Source organism: Saccopteryx leptura, chromosome 9 (genome assembly GCF_036850995.1).
Source record: "Saccopteryx leptura isolate mSacLep1 chromosome 9, mSacLep1_pri_phased_curated, whole genome shotgun sequence".
Classification (NCBI taxonomy): domain Eukaryota; kingdom Metazoa; phylum Chordata; class Mammalia; order Chiroptera; family Emballonuridae; genus Saccopteryx; species Saccopteryx leptura.
Genome location: NC_089511.1, coordinates 32,556,874 through 32,581,652, shown reverse-complemented (window position 1 = coordinate 32,581,652; position 24,779 = coordinate 32,556,874). Strand labels below are relative to the sequence as shown.

Here is a 24,779-nt window from a genome sequence, read left to right as displayed (position 1 = left end):
TGGTCACATTCTATACAATCAAGGAAGGGGTTTCATTGTGTGAGAGATGCTATTTTCAAGAACAAAATGGGCTAAGGAAATTACATCGTCATTTAGTCATTGTGAAGCACAGGTGGTAGGTAGGTGGATAGATCAAGAGCAATAGTGAAACTCAAGTCAGTGTTCACTGAGGTCTCTGTCACATCACCCAGGTGTCTCTAGGGCAGTGTTGTTACTGCTGGTCTGTGGAGCAGTCTGCCAGAAATTTTGTGCCAGCTTGTGAAGGAGTTAACCACCTTGATGTTGTGGGAAGATTATAAACCCAGTGATCTTAGTATAATTTGCTTATGCTCAGGGTGATTTCTGCCTTAGTGGTCCCCCAAATAATTTTCTTATTTTCACCAGTGCCCAAATGTCAAAAGGTTGAAAGCCACTGCTCTAGGGTGGCCTGAACTGAATGCATCCTAACCTGAATGTTTTACATCCCTTGTAAGAACCCCAGAGCTGGGGAATTAACCTCCCTGAGTAGCAGCCCTTGACCAATCACTGATGAGAATTGGTGGATAAGCAGCCCAGCTCCCACATCTCTCTCTGAAGCCTTATTATTATTTTTTAACACTCTTTTCTAGTGTTCCTGCTGGGATTTGCCTCCAGTCTCCCATGGAAGTACCTGGCTGGATAATCACCCATCACTGGCTGCCTTTCCTTCCTTTTCTTATTTCCTCGCTTTCTGATGGTGTCTTCTGTACCTTCCCACCCCCCAAAACAAATTTTATTCAAATCCTTGCCTCCATGTTGGCTTCGAGAGAAAGCAAAATTAAAACCCCCTCCACCCACTCACTGTCCTGATTCATCCAGACCACTGCAAAGTATCAGTCGCCCATTTTCCCAAGCAGAACACCTGGATTCAGTAAAGAAGCCTTGTGTTCCTAACGTTAGCTTAGCGTCTGCATTCCTCTTTGCCCTTAGCCCTCTTCTATGCTTCCTGTTGCCCGATACCTCTTCCCACTGGAGACACACTAGAGATAGGAGTTCTATCCACACAAGGCAGCGTGAGCAACCAACATTCACTGCTAGGCTGGCTTGCTTGAACTAAACGTTAACTTGATAAAGTTTTTTTTTTTTTCAAATGACAACTACTACAATCTTTGTGCTTCTACTGAAGTTACGTAAGTACAGTTTGTGTGTTGCATATCTATATGTATGAATAGGGTTCTCACAGTTTTGACAATGGAAAATATAGAATTCCTTGTTGTTTAGATGATGTATTAGTTTAACAATGACCACAGTGATAAGTTATAGTCACATGACTCATGAAAAAAAATTGTCCATATGTCAAAAGAATGAGGCCGGCTGCATACATAGGTGCAAATAAGGACTCTAAAAGTTGTCCTAAATTTAGCCAGATCTTCTGATGCCTTTGCTGCTGGGAAGCGAAGTGGTCTCTCCGTTAAGATGCCATCAGGATGGTGCTACCTCTAGGAGAAGACCCAAGGAATCACTTGGAATGTTGTTGGAAGGGGGCTTAGGAAAATGCAAGAACTCCAAAGAAATCAAAGAAGCAAACAGAAACTTTGCCCTTTTAAAATGCCATGCATAGTCAATTGTGCATTTGTGAGTCAATTGTGCATTTGTGAGTCAATTATGCATTTGTAAGTCAATTACAAAAAAAGAAAACAGATGAGTTTTAAGACTTACGCACAATGCTGCAAAGGGCTTCAATTTAGGAGAACAATAATTTTAAAAAATGGTTTTAGGTCAAATGAGAAGGGAAGGCTTCCAAAATGCCTCCTGGGAATTAAATTAAAAATGAGTAAACTAATTTTATTTGCAGCTTAAATAAAACTCCCCTGAACTGCTTAATGGGCAACCTACCTCCTTTAGGTGCGTCCTAGAGAAAACCCAATTTGCAATTATAGGCTCAGGAGATTAATAAATCACTGCTTTTTATTTTTATTAGAACCAGTGATTAGAAGGATTTTTTTTTCCCCTGAATTGCTAGCTGGAATAAATGGGCAGCATTCTTCCATTAACCTAGTACAGGAGCCTGTACATTTCCTTAGGTTCAGGAGCCAAATAACTTATCTTTATAGAAAAAAAAGGTGCCTAGCACAGTGCCTGACATACAGGAGGAGTCTAATAAACATGTAAAATGAAAAAGCCTACGGCTCTGTTTATTTTAAATAAATGGGCAGAGGAAGGGCAGAGCTGGAGGTAACAACTGTATACTTCTCTCTGCCATGGTGCTTCCAGGGCACACGTAGCGCCTCCTGAACAAACCCACGTGCACCTGAGCTCCAGGAAGATGCTGTTACCATCTGTTTTGTTGGCTGCAGCACCCCTGCTCGCAGGGCAGCCCGGCACATAGTAGGTGTTCACCATTATCTTTGGACTAAACATGGTAAAAGGAGAGGAAAATGCTTTGCAGGTCGAGACTGAGTTTAGGAAATTCATCTTTTATGAGGAATTTCATTTACATATTTTATCAATTTAATTTTTATAAAGCAATTACTGTCACATAATAGTCCTTAAATAGTTTTAACAACAGTAGCTTATGAATAATGTGGCGGACACTTCATACACATTACCTCTTTTCAACTTGACAACAATCTATTGAGGTCAGTTCTGTTATCTTTATTTTATGGACAAGGAAATAAAGGTTAAGGAGAACAAATTGAGGAAGTATCCTCAGACATAGATAAAAATGGCAAAGCTGGGGTTCTGTCTTTACTTGGCCCCCCAACGCTGAGTCTGAGTTAGGAACAGGTGGTTTACTTGGGGGGGCGGGACTCAGGAAGTAGAGGGAGGGAGCAGAAGGAGATGAGGAAGGAGAAACCTGGATACAGATGTGTCACTGAGCCGGTTCACTGCGGGAAATGGGCTCAGTCCCACTGGGCACGCCCAAGGAAGCAGGGAGAGTCCTGTCTCAGTCGGGGGCTGGCCATTGGTCCACTGACCCCCGCTGCCCCACTGGCTGGCGGCTACTGCTGGGGACATTAGAATCCCTGATTCCGTGCTGCACTGTGTTGGTATGTAATTCCCTTGGCTTTGGAAAAGCACCTTAAGTGAGAAGATGCCAGCGTGGAGTGAGGGTTGGTTGCCCACCACAGCTGCAGTTGAGCTCCCAGCGGGTGGAGGGCCTCTGGCAGGAGGACTCCAAGTTTCTCTGTGTCTTTTTTTTTTTTTTAAGTTTTAAAGAAGCAGCTATGTTTCCTCCTGCTGAGAGGGGAGCCAAGAGGAACACAATGTGATACTCAATGCAGCTTCTGCCTCCATGGTGCTTTTAAACCTAATTTAGGGAAAGGTGTGTGCCTGTGAAAAATGAGGTAAGAAGGTATTCTTGGTAAAGAACTGCTCAGTACATACACACAGTACGGTCCTTATGCAGATAAAAATGAATATTTGCTAAAGTATTAGTTTCCTGTGGCTGCTGTAACAAATGACCACAAACCCTGTGGCTTAGCATGACCCAAGTATTTCTCTTACAGCTAGAGAGGTCAGAGTCTGAAAGGGGTGCTGAGGGCCGCTTTCTTTTCTGGAGCCTCTCGGGGAGAATTTGTTCTCTTGCCTTTCCCAGCTTCTAGAGCAGGCATCCTCAAACAACTATGGCCCACGGGCCACATGCAGCCCCCTGAGGCCATTTATCCAGCCCCCACCGCACTTCCGGAAGGGGCACCTCTTTCATTGGTGGTCAGTGAGAGGAGCACTGTATGTGGCGGCCCTCCAGCGGTCTGAGGGACAGTGAACTGGCCCCCTGTGTAAAAAGTTTGGAGACCCCTGATCTAGAGGCTGCCGGCATTCCTTGGCACTTGGTCGCCCCGCTCCACGCTCACAGCCGGTAGCACAGCATCCTCTCTCCTCTCTGACCACCTGTATCCTTCTTTTAAGGACCCCGGTGATTCCACTGGGGCCACCACAATAATCTCTCTCAATCAGGATCCTTAATCACACTTCCAAAGTCCCTTTTGCCATCTAAGGTAACATCATCACAGGTCTTGGCGATTGGGAAGTGCACATCTCTGCAGGGCAGGGGTAGGGACATTACCCAGACTGCACAGCTAGTGTACCATAGTCTGTATTTCCCCCCTGGAAGAATACACGCGGAACTGTTGAAACCGCTGTTCTAGGAGAGAGGGTTGGGGCTTTAGAGAGGGAGGAGACTTTTCCTTTCCATACTGTGCTGCCACCCCCTGCCCTGTGTTTCTTTTTACTATCTGCGTCTATTACTTTTCTTTTGGTAAACAAATTTAACTGGGTTTTCTGGACTCTGAGGTTACGGACTACTTCATTTTCTGCTTTAGAAATCTCTGTTATTATAAAAACAACCATCTAACCAGTGTTTTTAAAAATAATGGTTCATCACCTGATCTGTGGTGGCGCAGTGGCTAGAGCGTCGGTCTGGAATGCTGAGGTCGCTGGGCTTGCCTGGTCAAGGCACAGGCAAGAGGCATCTGTGAGTTGATGCTTCCTGCACCTCATCACTCCTCCCCCCTTTCTCTCTCTCTCTACTCCCTCTAAAAATCAATTAATAAAATCTTTAAGAAAATTAAATGATGGTTCATCCATAAAATGGACTACCAAGTGGCCATTAAAGGGGATGAAGAAGGCCCATACGCAGTGCCCACGAGGAAGTGTTGGTGGAAAAGCAGGATGCAGAATCTCCTGCAGGGAGGGCTTCCATCATCAGAAAAACACCACAGAAAGGGTCTACATGCTTGCTTCTGAACCACAGTTTCTAGAAGACACGCTACGCAGTGGCTACCCTAGGGAGAGGTACTGAGGAAGCTGTAGGCACATAATTTTTCACTACAGGGGGCCCTCGGGTTATGACAGTCTTGACATACGATGTTTCAAGTTGACGACGCTCATTCCCATAAAAACTTTAAAAAATTGAGACGAGAGTGTTTGACTTAAGCTGTTATACTTATGGACTACGTGGGCGAACTAGTTGGGTTGCGTGTGGTGGACGAATACACAGTAATGTGGGGTAGGAGTGAGGGAGTTGGCCCCTTCCAGTGTGCAAACCAACCACAGGAATAAAGGTAAGCAATTCTTTTGACACTCATTTTTGTCATTTTTTTCTGTTAGTACAGCACAGTGTACAGTATATATATGTCCTTTTCCTGTGGCTTAGTTGTGTTTTTATGTTCTAGATTATGATTTTACAACTGTGTTAAGACAGGTAAGTGACTTAGGCTAGGGTGTATTTTGACTTACACCAAAATTCGGGTTATATTACTGTCATAGGAATGGAACTGTGTTGTAACCCGAGGACCCCCGTATATATTCCTATAAAATATTTTACTTGTACGTGTAAAATACTATTACATATACACATAAATATAAGTGTAAATATATGTACCAATGTATAGGTATATGTACTTTAATCATGCCATGTCCGTTATGCTACAGTACAGAAAGGCATTACTACGTGGTGCACTCAGCACTAAGAGAGCTTGAACAACCTTCATCGGGTTCTTTTTCTGGCCCAGGCTGTGTGTTAACTAAGTATTTCGCTTGGATCATGTCATCTTCCATGAGTCCTGTGAAGTTGTTTAACCTCATTGATAAGGAAACTGAGACAAGGGTATAATGACATTGTGCTACTCCAAATATTTTACTTCAGGCCCAGAGACATCAAACTATGCTGCGTCTGTAATGGGTTTGATCACCGGAGATAAAAGAAGCATGCTTTTGTGTTTTCCTTCTGTTTAATCTGTGGATTAGAAGTGGCCAGCCAGCAAGCAGGGTGGGCTAATGAAAAGCAAGACTAGGAGAAATACTAGTGAATAAAGGCAGGAAGAAACTACAGACTCTTAGACGGTCTGTCTCTTAAGCAAGATAAGCTGGAATACCACAGTGCCAATAACTAGCTCGGTTTTGGGCCTCGGCCACAAGCAATTCTGTGAATTGAGGCTCACTTTTTAAAAAGGAATTTTACCAGGATAGAAAATTGTAATTTATTAGGTGAACTGAAAATAGTCACTTTTTAAAAAGATTTTCTATTAAATGCAGTAAAATGTTTAACACTAAAAAAAAAAAAAAAAAAAAAAAGAATAATCAATGAATGAATGGGCTCATGTTTTAGGGGAAGTGAGAAATGAGGTCAGGCAGGCAGGATAGGCCAGTGTGAACGCCGGGATGGGAGGTTTGGAAATGGCAGGGTGGTTATCTGTTGCTAGAATCAGTGGAGAAATCTATTAGCTTTCAGTGGGCAGAGCCAGAGATGTCAAAAGTTCTGAAATGTGAAGGACAGTCCCCTGAACAAAAGATTATCCCGTTTTGTGCTTTATTTTCAGGATCCCATCCAGCGCGGAAGGAGGTGGAAAAGTTCTTTATGATTCTGAGCAAAGAACCTAACTCTCCATAGAGAAACAAAAGACCTCCGTGCAATATTAATCCGCACTGAACGCATCGGCTTCACTCTCACGCGCCCCTGGACCTCTGCCTCTCCCCTTCCCAGCATCTCTACCGCAGGGTGGTTTCTGAGTCATCCTCTTCCCCTAACTCCACGGCGCTTCGTTATAAATAGGTGCGAACATCTGACTGCATCATTTTCTCCCACTGTAGTCATACCTGAAATCTCCATTTTCAAGTACATCTTATTTCAGTATAAATTACTCTCCTTTTATTTCTCCATTATAGTAAAGGCCGGGCATAATGTTGAGAATTGTTTTCAAATGTGTAGGTAATAATATTATCCGTGAGTTTCGTTTTGGGGGAGGAGAGGGGCATTCTGACGCTCTTTACCAGGGACGCAGAGTCAGATGTTAGGGGCCACACAGGCCTGCGTGAGGTGGCCTGTGAATGTCACTGTAGAGGCAGCTTGCCCGACCCACTCAAAGGTGTCCAAGTTTATATTCTGTTTTAAGACTGCTGGGCAAACCGAATGCGGCTGCCGCCTTCGCCCGGCCCAAGGACTCCCGTGGCGGGACCTTCATTCTAGACAACAGTGCATCACTGAGAACCAGGGCTGGCCAGCACAATTCTTGCTTTACTAATCTGTCCAAAGAAGCAGTTTTTCTTCAAAGAAACTGACCTCGTATAGCACACCTCAGCTTTTCATTCTCATAAGACATATTATTTCATTATAACAAAATGGAGCTAAACTGTACTGTTAGCAATTGTGTTTAGGCAGTTGCTTGGTAACCAATTTGCCCCTTGGGTTTTAGAAGCAGCTGAGGGTGCTAAATATCACATTATAAATCAGGGTGGCAAAGGGAACGCAGACATGCTTCAAGAAGCACCGTCCTCCACAAGGGCAGATTGTAATTGGTTATTGATGAGATTAAAAAATTAGTATCCAAGTTAAAATAAAAATGTGGGTACACAAACAAGGAGAAGGGGACGTACAGTATCCAAGTGCAAAGGGAATGGTGTAGAAAAAATATATATATACTCTCATTGTTTAAATTATGAAATACAATTTAACTCAAAGAAGACTAAAACCCAAATTGCTTACTCATAATGATAACGAAAGATAGACTCGCTAGCTTCCTGTTGTCGGGTACAATGCTGGTGCTTGACTTGCGCCGTATCATCTAAATGGCACCTGTCTACACGGTAGATAGTATCACCGCTTTATAAATGAGAAAAACCCACTGCAGGACCCAACCTGAGTTCACTGCACATAAGTCGTGCCATATCGGCCATCCTTTCTGGAGGCAGTTACGGTGTTAGGTGTATATTTTAATTTTAGCTAAAGGAATCGGTCTGCATTATTTCTGTGCATTGGTACATGTGACTTGGCAAATAAAACTTATGGCCTTAAGGCGGCCTGGATAGTCATGTCCCCATGGTGCGATGACAGCACCTGGGAGCTCTCCTGAGGGTGGGCCACTGTTCTCTGCTCTGTTCTATGTGGTGGGTGAGGATGAGCTTGGATAAGCAGTGTTGAGAGGCAGAACATAGGGTCAATAGGGGGTGCTGCGGGAAACAGTTCAGGGGGGTGGATAACAGCGAGAATAATGATCAAGAAGAACAAATAGGGTAGTTTGCAACTTGGATCAAAGTTAAAAGAAACATTCTGGATGGCAGAAAATAAAAATTAGATCTCTAATACTTATGTATAATATGAGAAAAATATATAATGAGAAGAAAGAGATAGCAACACCCACATTCAGGGATCTCTGCTCTCTCTCTCCACCTGTGTATGTGTGTGTCTTGTTTTCTTTAAATCTTTTTTTTTATATTTTATTTTTTTATTCATTTTTAGAGAGGAGAGAGAGAGACAGAGAGAGAGAGAGAGGAGAGAAAGAAGGGGGGAGGAGCTGGAAGCATCAACTCCCATATGTGCCTTGACCAGGCAAGCCCAGGGTTTCGAACCAGCGACCTCAGCATTTCCAGGTCGATGCTTTATCCACTGTGCCACCACAGGTCAGGCTTTCTTTTCTTTTTTGTAAAATCACTCTTTAGGTGGCCATTGGAGTTCCAGGACTCCTTGTCAAGCACTCAAGCTCTGGAGTCAGGCTGGGTTCGGGTTTAGCTCTGCTACTTACTAGGGTATTACTGAGAAACTTTCTGAACCTCTTATGCCTCTGTATTATTATTATTATTTTTAATTTCTAAAATGAGACTATCACTAGTATGTATTCTTCATGAGGTTGTTGTGAGGATTAAATGAGATTTGTATAGCCTGATCAGAAAGTGGCTCAGTGGATAGAGCACTGGCCTGGGCTATTGAGGACCAGGTTTGAAACCTGAGGTTGCTGGCTTGAGTGTGGCGTCACAGGTTTGAGTGTGGGGTCGCCAGCCTGAGCGTGGCATCGCCGGCTTGAGCATGGGCTTGCTGGCTTGAGAGTGGGATAACAGACATGACCCCATGGTTGCTGGCTTGAGCGAGGTGTCACTGGCTTGGCTGGAGCACCTCCCCTCCCCCCCGGTCAAGGCACATATGAGAAAGTAATCAATGAACAACTAAGGTGCCACAATTATGAGTTGATGCTTCTCATCTCCCTCCCTCCCTCCCTCCCTCCCTCCCTCCCTCCATCTCTGTCTGTTTGTCTGTCTTTCCCTCAAACAAAAATACCCCAAAACAAAATCTGAGTTTTATGTAAAGAATTTAGCATCGTACAAGGAGACTGCGTGTGCTTAGGAAACAATAAGGATTGTTATCGTCGCTTGTTATAGGAACAGTACTAATAGACTGGTTTATAGAAGCAAAGTTCAACATAATCACCATAGACTTGAGTGAATCTCATTTGTGGGCCAAATGGCAATATATAGATTTATGGGACTCAACTCACACTTGATTCAATTCATAGTCTTGTGTTTGTCTGTCATTAGCTCATGTTTTCAGAAACCTGTTAGAGCTGCAGTGTGGTAAAGAATCAAAGGATGGACCACCCAGGTATGGATGGTGTATGTATCTTAAAAGTACTGGGGAGCACCCAGGTTTCCAAGTGGGATTAGCTTAGGAGGCTCATTCAGCTGGAAACTATTCTGGGGCATCACACACACAATTGACATCATAACTGGTGTCCTGGAGCTGGGCCAGCTGGTACCCATTCCAAACCACAGGCTACTGTTCAGGGATTGAGAAGCCTGCCTAAGCACACTGAGCAACTTCCTGCGACTGAATTCCAGAAAACCAAACACTTGATCTCCAACGTCTGTGTTCACTGTGAGGAAATTTACAATGAGAAGAAAAAGGGCAGCCAGGCAGACATTCCTGTATCGATTTCTTTAAAAGTCATTCCTTTTGTGGTTATCAAGGAGTCCCAAGATGCCCTCTAAGTTTTCTCAGATATCTGTTAAATCCTTTCCAAAGAAACCTTATGAGTTCTGTAGGCCTGAGGGTGCCCTTCCCTTTGATTACTTGTAGGACCTTAAGGCAAGCACTACAGAGGACAAAAGGAGAACACGGATGTTGACCATTAGGCATCAGACGATTCTAGGAAATTAATAAGATACTACATAGCATCATACTTTGGCATTTGCTTATAGGATGTCCTATTTATGTCCTTTGGATGAACTTGAGTATGTTTTAGAATGAGTTGGGTACAATCTATATACATTTGTTTGTTCATTCTTAGAACAGCTATTTATTTAAATGCCTACTAGGTGTCAGGCACAGTTCTGGCAGGGAACATAAAGTTGGGGACAAAACCAGAGTCTCTGCCATCCTGGAGCCCAGAGTCTAGTGGAAGAAACATATCATTAATCAATTTCACCCCCATAAAGTAGGGCTAGGAAGCAAAGAATTGTGCTTACATGGAAGCATAGAAAGGGAATCTCATCTAGACTGTGCATAGAAGGTGCATTTGCAATAAAGGGGATGAGTAAGTAGATAGGGCCTGCAGGTGGAGGTGTGAGGGGCCAGAAGGCATAGCACAGTTAATTAACTATGGTGTTACTGTTTTTTCATCACATAATTGATCATCAGACCATTGGCTACAACAGTTTATAAGGATGTTCCAGTTAGCCGTGGTGTACACAAATCACCTCACAACTTAGAGACTAAAAATAATAACTATTATTTTATCTATTTTATCATCTCCTAGGGTTTCTGTGGGTCAGAAATCTAGGATGGGCTCAGCTGGGCATGGTGGCTTTGGTGTTCTGGTTCGGGGTCTCTATTGGTTGCCATCAGAGGATGGAGGTAGCTGGGACAGTGGGGTGGGACCGGCTGGCCGGGCATCTAGCTCTCTTTTCATGTAGTCTCAGGGTCTTTCCATGCGGTCTCTCTCTGTGGGTTAGTCGGACTTGCTCAGAGGTGGTCTCAGCATGGTGGGACTCCACAAGAAAGAGTCCTGGGGAGCAAAGCAAGAGCTGCATGGCCTTTTATGAACTTGCCTCAGGAGTCACAGTGACTGCATTCTATTGGTTACAAGTGAGTCCCTGTTCCACTTAAATCTAAGGGGATGGGACAAAGTCCTTGTGTCTCAATGACAAGGTCATGGTATAAAGGTCATGGTAAAGAGCATGTGAGATGGGAAGCATTGTGGTCATCCTTGAAAAAAGCAATTTAATACATGGGAGAAGCCAAATTAACATACTTGGTCTTGGATATTTTCTGAGAACTATCTGTACAACACAGACTTTCATGAGTTAACTTCACTGTATGTCTATGCTCCACCTCATCACTATAGAAATAACATATTTCAAAAACACTTGACAGTTTACAAAGTGCTCTTAATTGATAATCGTAATAAGACTGCTAATTATTATGACAAAATATTATTGCCTATACTGTTTAGACAAGACAACTAAGATCCAACTGTTTATAGCTAAAAAGTTAAACACAGTCAGGCTCTGAATCCAGAATTAATTTTCTTTCTTCTGAATCATGCCAGTCTACTGACACATGCCATGGCAGTGAAAAAAATCCCGATTTCTGGTCTGATGGTCTTTGTATTCCTTTTAGGATACAAAGCATTTGAACAATCCATGGCTTTGAATATTAGTTGCATCATTTATACAAGAATATGAAAAGCCATTGTTTTCAACAGCATCCATTATAGACTGACTATAAAGACTATTTCTAAATTGCTTCCAACATTTTTTGTCCTATCTTCTACAAATAATTAAGGGTTAGCAACTTAAGAATTAATTCTAGTGGTATAGCTATGCATCTGGCTTAATGGATACCATAAATCAATCCCATGAGATACAATCTATTTTAAGAACTCAACAGAAAAGGCCCTATTTCAAAGAAGGCATTGTATTATTTCTCTGTCTTCAGAGTAACAGCCCAGCCCTCATAGTCCAACCTCTGAGCAATTTTCAGCATCAATTATGAACGTGTTAGACATGCAAAAATGCAAATTCTCAAGACTTATTCCAGGTCTGCTGTATTGTTGACCAGTGGCTTTCTAAAAGACAGGACCAGATGCTAACCCCTAGAACCTGTGAATGTGACCTTATTTGGAAGAAGGGTCATTGCAGATGTAATCAAGGTCAAGATAAGGTCATCCAGGTCTATTAAGATAGGCCCTAAATCCAATGTCAAATGTCCTTTAAAGAGGAAAGCAAGGGGAGATTTGAGACAGAAGGGAAGGCCATGTGAAGATGAAGGCAGAGATGAAAGAAATGCATCCACAAGCCAAGGAAGCCCTGGAACTCCTAGAGCTGGAAGAGGCAGGAAGGATTCTCCCCGAGAGCCTTTGGAGGAAGCGGGGCCTGGCCAGCACCTTTATTTTGGATCTCTGGCCTTCAGCACTATTGGTGAATAAACTTCTGTTGTTTTAAGTCACTACTTTTGTGGTGATATGTTATGGATGCTATAAGAAATGACTACCTACTACTATGTAATACCAAGCCATTGGTATTTTAACAAGCCCTGCTGGGGCAGGCTCAAGGTTGAGAATACTGAGTAATTGAATCAACAGCTGTATGTACGACTGCTAAAGACATGGACATTTCCCCTACAGCAGTGGTCCCCAACCCCCAGGCTGCGGACTGGTACCAGTCCGTGGGCCATTTGGTACCGGTCCGCAGAGAAAGAATAAATAACTTACATTATTTCCGTTTTATTTATATTTAAGTCTGAACAATGTTTTATTTCTAAATGACCAGATTCCCTCTGTTACATCCATCTAAGACTCACTCTTGATGCTTGTCTTGTAAATTTGACAATTATATTTAAAAATACCACAGTATTTAAAATATATTTAAAAATACCACAGCAGAGGCCTTCCTTGAACCTGCAAATAGACCAGGTGTGGACATCACACATCTGGAGCAAGACTGGAGTCTGAGCAGGGAAGTGAATTGCTCCAAGTCAGTTCTCTAAAGCCTTTTCTCTTGGGGATTTCCCCATTATAACAAATGTTTCTTTTGCTCCGAATAGGGACAGCACCTGTCAGGCACTGCAGTATAAGTAGGTATAAGACTTGATCCTTGCACCAAGAGTTTTGCTAACCGGTTAGAGAAACAGGACAAATAGATACAAAGATAAAAATTCCATCTCTAGCTTCACATGGGCATGACGTCTTCAAAACACCACTCATAGCTTATCAAGTAAGCAACTCTTGAAGCTACAAGCGTATTTCTAACTGAATTCCTCCCAAGCACTGGGGTGGTGTTAAATCAACGCTGGCATATGCGCACTTCTAAAATACAAGATGTTTCCCGATGAATAATGCATCCTGCTTCTCTCCCTGCCTGTGCTCCTTACAGATTAGTTTGCATATCAAGAATAACTAGCCTTTCTAAAAGTCACATCAGAGCAGAAGGATGTTCACTTGTGGGTACGCTTTCTAATACTTTTTCAAATTAGAGCATTTGAGGGTACTGTGGGAGAAATCAGAACGAGCACGTCACTGACTGAGCAAGAACACACATCAGCTGTTCTCACCAGCCGGATGGTGGGGCCGTCTCTCACCAGCTGTCTCTCTTCCTAACCGAAGTGACAGACAAATGCATCGCTGTGACCGTCAGTGTCCTTTGGGCACACACAACCTACTGGGAGAGGTGTGCCCTTGGAAGAAGAAGGGGTTGCCCATGGCCACGGCAGACATGCTAGGGGACGAGATCACGCAATCGTGGACAGGAGGTGGGCACGAGCTGGGCACCACAGCACGGCATCAAGGCTCCATCCGGGCTTTGGAGCCCAGGCTGCTCGGATCCCAAACCCTCAGAAGCTGCGTGACCGCAGGCAAGTGACTTAACCTTACAGAGGTGCCGTTTCCTCGCTAATAACGGGGCAATGGCAGGAGCTGCCTTACGAGGTCGTCAGGAGGATTAAAAAGTTAAAATATAGGAAGTGCTACTAACAAAACCTGGCAATATTTGTTATTTCTTCTCTTTCGGTCTTTCCTCCTCCTCCTCCGCCTCCCACTCTCCTCCTCCCTTACTCCCCCCACTTCTTATCATCGTCATCATCATGTCCCCTCACAACCCTTGCAGTCCCAGGGCTCAAATCTGATTCTCTCTTTTCAATTGCTGTGTGACCTTAGAAAAGCCATTAACCTCGGGAACCTCACCTGTGCATGCCTATCAGCCTGCTTACCTTGCTGGGAGGTGAGGATTAGAGAGCATTCACTCAGCTAACGATCCTAAGACAGGGCTTAACCCTTGGTAGATATTAAATAAAAGATGCCACCATAATTCAAACTGAAATCATCATCATGACCCAAAACAGAGGGGAAGAGTTTTAAAGGTAGGAGCTCAGAGAAAGAGAAGAAGGAGGGATGTAGCCCTGTTCCATAGCTCTAGGAAACGATTAAAGGCAATTAGCTGATACGGGGCAGAGAAGACATTACTTCACTCATTTACTTGATGACTGTTCACTGAGTTTCACGTTCCAGATGCTATGCTAAACATGTAATCATCGTCTTGATAATGCTATGAAGTAGGAAATCGATTGCCCCATTTTACAGACCAGGAAACTGCTGTTTAAAATGATGAAATAAATTCACTTTTATTATGATAATTATTAACATATATTAATTAATTAGTTTCAGGTTCCAGCTGGCGTCAGCTTTTAACCACTACGTGGTGCCTACCATACAGCCTCTAACACTGCAGCCGCTGTGATGAGTGACTTCTCTACCACCTGGGAATGGCGACTGGGCTGCAGAAAATCTTCGTAAGGACCATCTGCCTCTCCCTTCAGTGTGGGACAGCTGGGAAGGGGATCTTCCGGAAGAATGAAGCGTCACACCTCCCACTCTGGGCCTCTGGGGTACTGGGTTTTGTACAGCTGTTGCTGCTGGCAGGAGAAGCCAGTTTGAAAGGAGGTAACTTCCAGCCCTCAAACTTTCCAGGTAGCAATTGATGAAGGGGACAAGTGGCCTTTGGCAACAGAGCCTCCTTGGAGAACTTGAGTTTCTAGCCAGTCCCTGGGAGCCACAGCATTGGATCTTCCCTGACTTTTCTCTCTCTCTGATGCCACAGGTGCAATACATCGGCATATCTGTCAGCTCCTCCTCCCCAATCGATCAGAACCTGATCACCGCTCACCACTTCCATGGCTCCCACCCGAACTCAATTCGGCTGAATAACTGAAATAGCCTCCGCCCTGGTTGTCTTGCTCATGTTCTCTTCCACTTTGGTCTCTTTCTCAGACATCAGACAAGGAAGTCCTACAAAATGAGTCACATCGTGTCACTCCTCAGCTCAAACTCCCGGTAGTCCACCTTCCGGTGTGAGTGAAAACTTGGCTCCTTACAGTGCCTACATAGATGGATACGATCGCTCCCCCTGCTTCTTCCAAACTCACCTCCTGCTTCCCTCTCCCCTCTCACTCTACTCCATCCACATTGACTTCTTAGAGTCCTTCCAGATGTAGCCCTGCCTCAGGACCTTTGTACATGCCATCTCCTCTGGCACACTCGTCCTCCAGTTATGGATGTGACTCACTGTCTCACCTTTTTCAGGCTGTGCTCAAATGTTACCTTCTCGGGTGAGCTTTCCCTGCCCACTCTATGAAAACGGCAGCACCGCCACCCTTACCCCAGTACTCCCTTGTTGTGCTGGTTTTTCTTTATGGTTCTCATCACCAAATGCACTCTACGCATTCTTTTTCACCTTGCTGGGAAAAAGAAGGAAACATATATTCTCTGAAGTCAGAAGCCTGGCATTAAGTGTTCACTGACTGAATGAATAAACTGAGCGTGGTTCCCTGACATCAGTAGTGATACCACTGCCACTGCACACATCCCTGCGTCCCCTCCACACAAAACTTTGAGCAAGGGAGGAGTGGTTTTGCAGCCATGCTAGCTCCTAGCAGATATGGTATTTCAGTAAACAAGAACTTTGTTTCTGAGTCACTGGGCTCTGGCAGTGGACTGGAACAGAAATTCTGGGCTAGATTGTCATGCCATCTCCAGAAAAAGAATCGTTTCAGCTCACTCCTGAGCTAGTCATCCATCATCGTAAACAAGCACGTATAGTCGGAAAGGCCCCTCAATGGCAACTGCTTGTTCCCCTCTGAAGCCAAGAATAATAGTCCCGTGAGAACACTTCCTTTCCCAGGCCACAAAAGCCAGCGCCGAGCCAAATGCCCCCACACGCCCCAAGGTGGCATTTCCATGGGCACCTCTTGGCATCAGTTTAGCATCAGCCCCCAGCTCTTGACATGGTCTCAGGAAATATCACTGGGTCTACACCCTGGGGACACGCTTATCAGGCCATCTGTGACACTTTGATTTTGCTTTAAATAGTATATTTTTTCTAGCAGGGAACTTTCTCTGGCTCTTGAAAGTGCTGCTAGCAGGTCTGAGTTCCCAGGCCTGGGCACAGACGCCCCAGGCCACCCAGGCCTCTCTCCACCAGCCCCCCGGACCTGTGTGCATTCCCCACCCGGTGCTGCCTCAGACCCCCCCACCCCACCCTCAGGCCAGCTCAGGCCTCTCTCCACCAGCCCCCCGGACCTGTGTGCATTCCCCACTCTGTGCTGCCTCAGACCCCCCCACCCCCACCCTCAGGCCAGCCCAGGCCTCTCTCCACCAGCCCCCCGGACCTGTGTGCATTCCCCACTCTGTGCTGCCTCAGACCCCCCCCCACCCCCACCCTCAGGCCAGCTCAGGCCTCCCCCTCCTCCGAGCTGTCTCCCACTTACACGAGCTTTTCCTTCTTCTATTTTCTACATAATTTAAAGATGGCACCAAATAATTTAGCATGTAATTGTAGAAGCTCTTACATTGTTATTCCTTCAAGTGTGCTGCTTGTCTTTGAACCAGACTGTAGTCTTGGCGACTTTTGTTGTTTTATATCTCAACTTAGGGCTTGATCCAAGGAAGCTGTAGTCCCAGACGAGGGCCCGGAGCCGTTCTGTGAGAACTGTCAAGCAATGCCTGAGCACACATCTAAGAAAGGCTCGGTCTGCCCGTGATGTTCTTGCTGTGAGTTCTCATGGCGAAACGGCTTCAGAACTCTGCCAGGGGGAGCCTTTACAATGATAACCAAGGCTCCAGAATCTAATTCAGTTCTCTAAACTCTGTGAAATAGCATTCAGAATCCTGGCTCATGGCGTGTAAGCTCTTATTTACTCATGGCGACTGAACAAACAGTAATAAATGGATATAAATTACAAATAATAACATTCCTTCAATACTTATAATTTGTTAAGCATCGTTCTAAGTTTCCTTTGAAATCTGAGCTACTGTTTAACCTTCTCTATGCACCCATTTTGTAGATGAGGCCATCGAGGCGTGCACCAGGTGGAGCAGCTGTTGGGCAGTGGCGTCAGGGTGGGAATTCAGGCCACTGAAGTCATTCTAAGAAGAAGACAACAGGAGCAGTATGTTTAGGGGCATATTTTGGAAGTGCATGGCGGGGGGAGTATCTCGGTCCTCACAATAACTGGGAGTGTCCCGCTGTTCAGTGGGCGGTGGCAATGGGGGCCGCATATCCTGCAGGGGGCGGGCGGGGGTCCGGTGTCACAGAGAGCTGTGCCACATAAATTTGAATGACCCCACTGGATATTCTTTTGGTGAGAAAAAAATAATAACAATTCCCATCTATTTGTAATGATCTGAGTCTAGAACTTCACTCAGTTTTACACGGAAACTTTTGTACAGCTGAGTACACTCTGCCCTTCATCAGGATGCAGCCACTGTGTCAACAGAGGGAGGTTTGTTTTATTTCTTTTGTTTGTTTGATTCATAACCTACCAGTTCTGGGAAAAAGCACTTCACTGATGTTATCGCTGAATGTCATTTGAGTGACCAACGCAAGACAGACCCGTGTGGATCTGCACCCGCAGCTGAGGCGTCCAGGGCAACCCTGTGTCAGGACACTCGCCTCGGACAGCTTCATTAGACTGCCAGCAGGTTGTGCCTGACCATTTAGATATTCACCTAGGCATTCTATTGTAAATTACATTTTCCTTTTTACTATACTTGGGGCTTATTATCTTTAAAAAATGTCCGCAGAAAGGTGAACATTGTATAAGTGTCACAGAGGAGTATTAAAGGATGTGTTAGAAGGTGTTTATTAGCCTCCCGGAGTCCCCAGGGCAGCCGTGGAGAGGGAAAGGGGGTTGGAGGCAGCAGAGCCCACTCCGGCCTGGGTGGGTGTGCGCTCCCACCCAACCCCACGTGCAGATTCTGTGTGTGGTCTGAATCGGAGATAAAATCTTCTGAAAGCTAAGGAGAGGAAGCCTAGGGTAGGGGCTGGCCTGGTAGAGCCAGGCCACTGCTCGGCCAGGTCAGCTCCCAGGGTCGGCTCCGGGGGAGTTCCTGGGTGCTGGCTCAGGAGCCGGTGGAGGGAACAGACACCACGGTCAGAGCTCCTCCTCTCCTGCTTCAGCTAGCCCTGCAGGAAGCCATGTCCGCCAGAGGTCTGGTCAGACCCGGAGGACAAGGGGCACCACCTGTGCTCTGGAACGCCAAGAGCCAGCACAGGGCCAGAGCCATGGTGACTGACGGGGAGGGTGTATACGAACCAGCCTGTCACCACAGGCATCTTGAGTGTGTTTTTGTTCCCTGGATTTGTTGACTTAAGAGACGGCAACTGGCTATTGGGACAGCTTGGTCAATACGCTCCTTGGAAACACAGGCCTAGCCATTGGCGTGGCCCCTGGGGCTCAGCGTGCTGAAGGACTGAATTGAAGAGAACACGGGCCAGACCTTCTCTCCTGACTTACAGTCTCAGCTGACCCTAGAAGGACGGGGACTGGAGTAGTAGTGAGGACTCTCTCTCGGGTGGACCCCGTTATTGTTTTGCTCAGCTGCCAGGCACTGATGTTTGTTTCCCCAAATCCATAGCTTGATGCCCTACCCCCCAGTGTGATAGGATTTGGAGGTGGGGTCTTGGGGAGGTAATTAGAATTCAATGAGGTCATAAGGGTGGGGCCCCCCAGGATGGGACTGGCATCCTTATTAGGACTAGAGGAGACCAGAGTCCTCCCTTTGCCAGGCAAGGACACAGGAAGCAGCAGCATCTACACGCCAGGAAGCGCGCACTCCTCAGACCCCAAGTCTGCTGGCCTCCTGCCCTTGCACCTCCAGCCTCCAGAACCGGGGGAGAATAAGTGTCTATGGAACCTTGTTACAGCAGCGCAAGCTGGCTGAGGCTAGTGCCATGCAGCTGGGAGATGAGAGAGAAGCGCTGGCAGGAAGAAAAGGGGGAGGAAATCTACAGGAGGAAGAGGGTGGGGGGGTAAAGAGGGACAAACATACAGTGACAGAGAATGATATGACTTTGGGCAACGGACACACAACACAAACAACAGTTAAAATGCTATAGAGATGTTTACCTGAAACCTATGTACTCTTATTGATCCATGTCACCCCATTAACTTAAATTCCTAAAAAACAAAAAAAAAAACCAAAATGTCCCGTGGGTCACGGGACCTCATTGATCACGGAAGGAGCTCCACCTCTGGCTGCCATCACTGAGTGCCCTTCGGGCGCCACTACAGAGAGCCCAGAGTAACCCCGGCCTTTTCCGGATGTCATCCAGATCCGGGAGGGGTGAGCAGCGCTGTGAGCTCCTTGGGAGGGAAGCTCCCCCGAGACGGGCCCCGCCCTCCTCTAGGGAGAAGCTGGGAGGCAGAGGCCGAGTCAGACAGGTGCACCTTGTCCTGACATCCAGAGGACACGCACTGAGGTGTTGACAGCTGTATTACCTGGGTGGCATGACCACGGTGATTTCATGTACGTTGTACTTATCTGACATTTCTAAATTTCTACAATGCACATAATAATCTTTCTGTAATAACAACATTTTCCTCTAATTAAAAAAAAAATAAAGCAATCTAGTTTCATGCCCAAGTTTCAACCAGCTTCTTGAACAATGTTTTGTTTTGTTTTAATTTCCCCAAGCCTTAGAATCAAAGGAGACCTTGGATCCCTGGGTGTGGCTGTTGGGGAGAGGAAGGTGAAATTAATGGGACTTCAAACCAGGAGTCCTATTAAGTGACCTCTAGCAGTCCCTGTTGGTAATATGTTTACTGTGGGAATGATTGCTTCCAGTCACGTCTCAAATAACACATTGCCTTTAGGCAAATTACAAAACCTTTGTGGATATTGTCATGGAAAAACAAAACATATTTATTTATCATGAAAATGAGACACAGGACCTGCGGGCCTTAGGCAGGCATGGTACTGCCTTTCGGCAGGCGGGCACGTTTTGAGGTGTGCAAGGTTTCGAGACACTGGCTTCTCACCCTGAGAACACTGCCCGCTGGCCCGGCTGGGAGAGCGGAAGGCTGCCCCTGACATGCGTACTTCTGAGCCCACAGACTTCCTGAAGTTCAGAGCCATATGAGGGGACTTAGGCAGGGGTGAGAGCATTCAGAGTTTCTCAGCTTTGGACCCAGTGTCTGCAGATTTTCTGGAGGGCTTCAGGTTTCTTGTACCCTTATTCGGTTGCACATTGTCTGTTATTTGTGAGCCAGAACTCAGAAGGAATTTTGTTGGAAAAATTATAAGCACAGCTGAGGCCCTAACAGTGTCCCAGCTGCAGGCCTCAGATAGAGGCTCCTTCCAGCAAAGTTGACCTTATCACAGAACAAGGATAAACAAACAGCCGTGCTAGGATCCTGTTTGTCAGAGCATCAGAGACGAACTCCAGATTTTCATGCCTCGGTGCCTCTATTGGTGTCTGTTCCTGATGTCAATGTGGGGAGGGGGGAGGGGTTCCACACACCTCCAACAAGCAACTGCTCCTGATTTCAACTCTATTTCTGATGCTCTCTACCTGGAGACAGCATCGGATTCCACTTGACCCACTTCCACGCCCACTCAGGATGCCAACTCAGGTCCAGGTGGTTGCCTGTGCTTCTGGCTGATGGGCTACAAGTCAGAGGTTCCCAAGAGTCTCTCCTTGAGTTTGATTAGTTTGCTAGAACAGCTCATGGAACCTAGAGAAGCTTTTTACTTACTACATCACCAGTTTATTGTAAAATTACAACCGCACAGAAACTTCATTTCTTTAATATGACCTTTTTTCCTTTTGCTTGAAACCAGCCTCACCCAGCATCCTCTCACCCACGTTTCTCTCCATTGCACGTCCATTCCCTTAATCATTAAGCCCTCGGGACAACATGGGTCTGTTGACCACAGAGACAGAGTTTCTGTCTCACTAACGTTAACATCTAGGCCTCAAGTATTTTGGTTCCAGACCCAGAAAATCTAAATGACCCCAATGCCATGGCAGACACTTGGGCCAGATTCAAATGATCAACCAGCCGCTACCCTAGCGCTGACCAAACGATAGAAACCACAACCCTAACTCCACCATGACGAATTATTTTCCCCCCATGGAACCTATCCTCTAGAAGCCACTGGGGAGCCAGGTCTTTGAACATGACTCACCTGTGACTCTGGGCTTGGCACCACTTCCTTAATTAATAAACCTTTACTTTCTAGGATGCAAACTCCTGTTAGCATGTGATTGGGATTTAATGCGTGCAGGCAAACAAACCCTCTACCCTCTCTTTAGTCCAGTAACAAAAGGATGTACAGTGGTCCTTCGTCTATCGCGGGGTTTAGGTTTCAGAACCCCCCGCAATAGGCGAAAATCTGCGAAGTAGTGACCTTATATTTATTTTATTATTTATATATATATTAAGGCTTTATAAACCCTCCCCACACTCTTAGAAACCTTTCCCACACTGTTATTAACCTTTCCCACACATATTTTGCTTATTTTACCGCAAACATAATTAAAATAATAAATATATAAAAATACCTATATACCGCAAATTCTGTGATATAGCAACAGATCTGCGACACAAAATTAGATACAGTATATACAATTTAAAAATCCGCGATACAGTGAGACCGTGAAAAGTGAACCGCGATATGGCGAGGGACGACTGTAACTCAGGAGCAGCCGGATGGAAGAGATGCCTAGGGCAGGCTATACGGAGAGGCACTGTAGGAAAATGGCCGGGAATTAGACTGGTGTCCTTTGGTGCGGACTTTGGAACGCCAAGTCCTGTGGGGGCAGAACGCTGCCCAGGCAAGCACTGATAAGATTGTTTAAAGGAAAGAGCTGATCCCTATAGCCTTTTTCCTGCATACCTGAAAGGTTTTAGTTAATCATCTTTCTCCACACCTGAATCCATTCCAGACTAATTTGACCCAGGCTCTGCTAATTTGCTTGATGAGCAAAAAACGAATAAATACGATGAAGCTGCAAATATCTTCTAGGCTCTCAGTCCTAGAGGCAGGGAGTCCCCTGTACCCATCTTTTCTGTATGTTGTGTCTTCTGTGTGGTTTTTGCTTAAGTCCTGCAGCGCCTTCCTTTCGTGCACACCCACGGCCGAGCTGGTCGTGCAGGGCACGGAGCTTCCATAGCTCCTCAGAGGGCACCACATTCCCCAAATCTCCACATGTTCATCATCTTAGAAGCTCTTTCAACCTCGTCCTTTTGGGTTTTTATGAAGGCTTTCTTACACAGGGATGATTGATTAAGCCACTGGCCACTGGTAACAGAACTCAACCTCCAGTCCCTTTACCCTCCCTGGAGGTCAGGATGGGCCTGAAATTTCTACCTTCTAATCACAGTTGGCTCCTGGGAACCAGCCCCAGCCTTTCAAAAGTCACCTCATTAACATAACAAAATCACCTTTATCACTTTCAACACTTAGGAAATTCCTGGAGGAAGACCAGAGCTCCTCCCACTTTATGAGCACATCTCCCTAAAATGTGGATTCTGATTTAGTAGGTCTGCAGAGGGCCCCAGATTATGTGTAACAACTCCCAGGGGATTCTGAAGCTGCTACATCCAGACCATACAAGGCAGCAAGGCTTTAAAGGTCCATGAGAAGACAGGAAAAGTTTTGGCTCACCACACACAATCTCTCCTTGTGTCCTCAGAAAAGGCTATGCAATGGAAGCAACCTGAAGCAGGGTCACTAGTGAAAATGCCTATGGTGACCATTCAGGGAGAATGAACAGGTGACACAGGCAGAGTGCAAGGCATTAGAGTATGGTAGGGACTGCGGCAAACCAAAGCAGCAATGGTGCTCAGCACCAGCCCACGGATGTCACATGCAACCACTTGCCCACTATCATCAACTACTCCCTCTTTTCAAATGAAGCCAAAAGTGTGATTTTTGAAATAAAAGCCCTATTTTCAAAACACTGCACAGGCCAAACAAAATTACCCCAGCCAGCTAGATCCAGCCTGGAACCACCAGTGCTGGATTGCTGGTTCCACTCAGAGTTGCAGTCAAATCCCCAGTCCTGATAGCTAAATGCCAATGAGTCTACAGGATAAAGATTAACCAATAATTATTCTTGCTGACATTGAAGGCAAAAACCCAAACACAACAGAAATTCCTGAATATTCAACTCCTTTGTGTTAAAATAAGCACGATGAAAATTAACTGCAGCTAGCACTTTGACAAGCTGTGCAAACATTGCCCCAAGGCACACAGAGGGAGTGGACAGCTGAAGTGTCAGGGGGAGGTGTTGTAAGGGCCAGCGAGCATCCTAAGATGGTCATACTCAGCGCTTCCCCGCACTGGCCCCCACTGGCCACTAAGCCATCGCAAGCCAGACATTCTCAACCCTATCCAAAACTCGTCATGAGCAAAAGTTTTTAAGATAAAAAAAAAAGAACAAACACCAAACCCCCAAAAACGTATTAAAGCACCACAAGAAAGCTAATTCTGTAGCTCTTAATGAACGCCATTTACATTTTTCAGCTCTTTGGTTTCTGAGCACTATTTAAGGGGGAGGTTTGTTCAGTTCATTTACTTTGGAATTCTAACTGTCCAAGGTGACAGTCCTCAGCGGTATAATTTCCCTCCTGTGCCCAAATCAATAAAATGCACCCAAGAGCTAATATCCATTTTGAGCTCCACTGAGGCCCAACACCTTCCAGAATCACAGCGACTTGGAAAATAGTGAGCAGCCAGAAGTGAGCGGAGGGCGGCTGCAGGCATTTCGCTCTCAGTGGAGAAGAATTTTTATGCCCACATCTCCTGCTTCCTTCCTGTAGAAGACATAACCCTTAAATTGAGGAATTCTGGGCTTAAAGGAAACTGACTACAGAATTTTCAGGTGAGCAAAAGAATGGATGCTGGGGGCAAACATTGGAGGCTGGTGGACCTAACAGCCACTTCTGGCCATTGTTCATCCTTGCCTGCCTGTATAATAGAGTCTAAGAAAGCAAATGTCTAATTTTCCCATTCTACCCTGGAACTAGGAGTGGGTAGACAATATGGTTCTGACCAATGAAATATACACAGAAGTCTGTCTTGTAGCAGTGCCTAAGGATGATGTGTTAGGAAAACTTTGGCTTTCTACGTACAATGGAAAAGAGGAGATAGACACCACTCCTCCCTTTCTACCTTAAATGCAGATCTGATGGCTGGACCTGTGGCAGCCATTTTGCAAGCTTGAGGGGAAGGATTAATTACAATGAGGCCAGCCCCAACGTCATTGTGAAGCTGAACAGAAGCCATCAAATGACTCCCAAATTGTTTAAGCAACCATGGTTATATTTCTTATTATCTATAACCAAACATAATTCTGAAATGTACAATTCCTCAAAATATTAGATAGAAACACAAAATTTTACATGAAGTGAAGTGGCCACATAGAGCAAAGTTATATTTCACTGTAGCTTAAATTGGCTTCTAGCATGGAGGGCTTTGCTAATTACCCTACCAAGACGGGGTAGGTGGAACTGAGAATATCACTTATTGCTATCCAAGTTGAGTTTTAGTATCATACCAGCATTTACAGAAGAAATACAATTTCTTCCATTTAAGAGAGTTGTTAATTATCAAGTTCCATTTTGAGCCATGGATGGAATGCAATATTAGTGTCCAGGTGTCTCTAAATAATGTCTCTGCCTCTAACATATCATCAGAATCCCATTCTTCTGTGCTAATGGCCCAATGCGGATGTATCTGGATGGATCTGATGCTGGGTTTGGTCAAGACACCATG

General features: G+C 45.3%; 1 protein-coding gene and 1 long non-coding RNA gene across 2 annotated transcripts in view; one reads left to right on the top strand and one right to left on the bottom strand.

Annotated features, from left to right (window-relative positions):
- Nucleotides 1–24,779, bottom strand: part of CDH13 (cadherin 13) — a 1,120,140-nt gene that overhangs the window by 337,933 nt on the left and 757,428 nt on the right. The gene's annotated exons all lie outside the window — the stretch shown is intronic.
- Nucleotides 19,998–24,779, top strand: part of LOC136380449 (uncharacterized) — a 39,636-nt gene continuing 34,854 nt past the window's right edge. Inside the window, exon 1 of the long non-coding RNA XR_010746951.1 lies at nt 19,998–20,152. This is a non-coding gene — a long non-coding RNA (uncharacterized lncRNA). The remainder of the gene's footprint in view (nt 20,153–24,779) is intronic.